The sequence below is a fragment of the Mauremys reevesii genome, linkage group 8 (genome assembly GCF_016161935.1).
Source record: "Mauremys reevesii isolate NIE-2019 linkage group 8, ASM1616193v1, whole genome shotgun sequence".
NCBI classification, from domain to species: Eukaryota; Metazoa; Chordata; order Testudines; family Geoemydidae; genus Mauremys; species Mauremys reevesii.
In genome coordinates, this window is record NC_052630.1 from 45,777,889 (window position 1) to 45,781,930 (window position 4,042).

Sequence of the window (4,042 nt, forward strand, 5' to 3'; positions counted from 1 at the left end):
TCTTCCTCTGAGGAAGGGGGTGGGAGGGAGAAATTTCAGCTTCTCTGTAACCTGAAACAATAGCTTTCCTGCAGGCGAATGCAAAAAATACAAAGGGAAGTTTTTCATCTCCACAACTTTATCAAAACTCTTAGGGAATATTCTATTCCAGACTTCTGTGTCTGGTTTGATTGAAGTGTGTGCCCCTGCCCCCTCTTCCCTCTTTCGGCACTCTCACCAGGGAGTTTCACTTCCTCACAGAGTGAGCTTTAGGAACACAGTGATCAGAAAGCAACTTCTTCTTTTCTCACTCACTGACCAACTTTCAGCTTGGAGCTTATTAACTCTTTACCAAACTGTTTATCTTAGAGAGAGGGGTCACAGGTACACTGATCAAAGACACCTTTACGCACCTTGAAAGGATGTCTCTCCTAATGACTGATTCAGTAGCCTGTCAACAATGACAATTTGTAATAATAGGGTTTTTGCAACTTGAGTCAAATGCTTTATTAATATTTCATTAAAATTCCTTTAACTAAAGTGGTTTTTGCCTTATCACCATTTGAACAGAGAAATCCAATTTGGGGTGGTTTGATAACGTATTTGAGAACATAAACAACTAGAAGGTTAGCTAATTTCTTATACTTCCCTGAAGTACTAAACAATATGAAAATTACCATAGATAGAAGTTACAATATAAATCAAGTTAGTCCAATCAAGGCATTAATTATACAAATTAGGACTGGTTAACTAAAAAGAAAACAAATTGACAACAGCAATTGGTCAAATCATTCCGTGAGTAGAGACCTGGAGCTCCACTGAGGAGTGGAAAAGGGGAAATATGCCCACCCCCCAAATGATCTCAGAAGGCCCCAAATTATTGTCAGAAAGGCCAAAAGGCGGACATTATGTGCATCCTTTATATAAATTATAAATCACAGCAAAATACTGACTTTTTAAAAACTCTTACAATCCAAGATTTTCCAAGGGTCCAACTAGTCCATGGACACCTGGGAGGTTGTTTATTTTTTAAATACTAAAATCCAGGGCCCCCAGAATACCCACTTGCCCTCCCAATAATGGGCCCCTAGCGTCAGCCCATGAGCACACTCAATAATTAAATCACAAAGTTAACATGCACCAATGATAGAATGGCTAATTAGGCCTTGTGCAAACTTGCAGTGGCATGTAGGATACATGCAGCTACATGCTGCAGTGAAAGGCTCCAGCAGTGGGGAAAGGCTCCAGCAGCAGGGAAAGGCTCCTGCAGCGGGGAGGCAGCAGGACACTACACTGCTAAATGTAGCCATGTAGATGTGGGTGGCACCTTAGGATTTTGGCATATCTCTACTCTATTCACCAAAGCAGTGCCTCAGTGTCTACACTGCTATGTATACCCATGCAGGGGAGGGTGGGCATGCAGTATCTGTATTCTATATGCCACTGTAAGTGTGGACCTACACTCAGTCTATGTCTATGCCATTTTCTTATCTAATTCTACCTTCCCTTGTGGAAACAATAGGTTAAGGTTTGGATCTTTACAATCCCTCAGTGAACTTTAGTGATCTGTGGCAAGGTTTGCTTTGAACCTAAGTTAATTAATGCCCAATGCAATTTATACTATGGGCTTATGTGAATGTGCTATTTCTGTCCACCCACCCACCCACCTTAAAAAGGCTCAGACAAGTCTTTCCTCTCAGGTGTCTCTGCACAGGAATTCAAATAACCTGCTAAGGAAACCAAAAGAAGAAATTTACTTAGAAAGAGAAAGCAGATCGGTTTTTCAGCTTGCTTGATCTGTGGAGCCACAGAGTCGGTCAGGAACTGCAGTGTAGGAACCGACTGATGTCTTCTGCCTGAGGTACCGTCACACAAGTGGGTGCTGTCCTCTGGTCAACCGGCTGGTCTGCGATGTCTTTCCCTGAAAGAGAAGTAGGTGTATCAATCACCTGGCCGTTGTCGTGGTGACCTCGGGAGAAGCACACTTTCTTCCTCATTTGACTGGTCTTTTATTGATGAAACTCAGAGTGGTATCATCCCACAAGACCCCTCTGGTGATCTGCTCATCAAATCAGGGGCTCACAGGTTTCACACCCAAACTGCGTAATCCAATCATGATCAAATGATGTTAGTCTGACTTTTGGTCCACTCTTAGGACCCTCCTTCCTAGTGTACTGTTTCTTTGTCACATCCACAATCCATGTGTTTTTTGTCAAGCAAGCAATATTAGGGGAATAAGAGGAGGTCATGACTCCACCAAAGTAACCTCATTCCCCTCTTATGTTGGCGAACACTCAATGCTTCCACATGGCTTCTTGACTGTTAGGGTGTGTTGCTTTCCTGGTCATAAACTTATGACCCATTGTCCTTTTACTTAGAGAGGTTGTTCCCTACCCATTCACACATCTCACATTCACATTTCCTCAAGGCCTATGAGAATTCATGACCACAGTGACAAATTACGGAACTATCACCCTGTCCGGAAAACTGTGGGAACTGCATGAAATGTTGTTTCACTCTATCACAGCTCAAAGCCAAGCTGCTTCAAAAACACTTGTAAAATCTATTAACATAAACGTCTTAAAATGTGAAAAAATGTATACTTAATGTTTATATTACCATAGGTCTTCACTGATGGAATAAGGAGGCTACTTTGAGAATTTCTCATTACATCAGACAGGATAAAGTTCAAACGCAACACATTAGTATTTCAAATTACATGATTAATGTCTCATTCTTAAACTAATAGTTAGTCTAACACTTAATTATAAAGTTATTAGTAACAATTACGCAACTGACAACACTATTAGCAATGTAATTATATGACGGTGTTAATTTTCTCTCATCTGATGGTAAAAAGACACGATTGTCAAGAGAAAAAGCAAAGACTGAATGGGTTTGACTTTGCAACATCATCAAGACATTGTGTAGGAAAGATAAGGAATACTGGAGGTCAACTCTGATGACCAGTTTAAAACAAGCTGCCACCAAGCACGATCTGTGCACCCTCTAGTCAACTTTGCCATATTTGCAAGGGAAGTTGACACCAGCTTGTCCAGTAAAGAATCAGGCTGGCAGCATCAGTCGGAGTCTGCAGGGCCAGTTGCCTGTACAATTGGTCAGCTGGATTATTTCCTAGTGCAACAGGATCCTGCTCCTTAGAATGACCTTTCCCAGGTCATTGTTAGGTTTGCTTCTTGCATTAAACCTCTATTAACTCAATGCGCATAATTTCCTTGCCATGAGCCTTTTTCATGTCACACTTTTTCCATTCAGCTAATTATGCTAAAATGTGTCATGTAGGTGGAATTGGAACAGACAACTAGGCTGTTAAGGAAGTGACATGCAATAAACTGTAGTGGAATCAGAACTCCAGCCATCTCTGCATGCTGGCCCAGTGTGTACTGAGAGTCAGGGATTGTGCCCTGATTCGCCCATACCAGGCCTACTCCTGCAACTGGTTTACCACCAGGCAGGTATGAACAACTGTCTATATAAGGTATAGGAAATTTCTCACAGATTCCGTATCATAATAGAAGTATCTGGTCAGTGTTGCAGGCAGTTCAGACATGAGGGTTATTTCCTCGCCTCTGAGGGTCTGCTCTGCAGCCATGAACTTCAGTTAACCCCTGTGCCATCAGCAATCAAACTTCAGCTCCATCCTATGCCACTTGCAGTTTCTTGCTTCTGGTGAAGTGGATCTCTAAGGGCTAACGTCCAGGTTCCAATACAACTTCTGGAAACCTTTCCACTCTATTTTATCACTACCCAGACTACTAGTAGGCTAGTGGCAGGTTTCTACTACAACTCTTTCTCCTCCATCATACCCAGAGGCATCATTTGCTATGGGATGGGGGGGTTAGTTGCCTCCCCCTAGACTTTGGTTTGCCTCCCCCAGACTTTAATAGCTCCTTGCCAGCTGGTTCTGAAGGGTCTTCCCAGGGCTGTGAAGCCAGGGTTCCTAATTGTTGCATTGTCAGTGCTGTGCCCCTATCCCTGCCAGCCAGCCAGGGATCAGTGGCGGCAGCCTGGGCCAGAGCTGAGTGTGGAGTAAGCCAGGCTC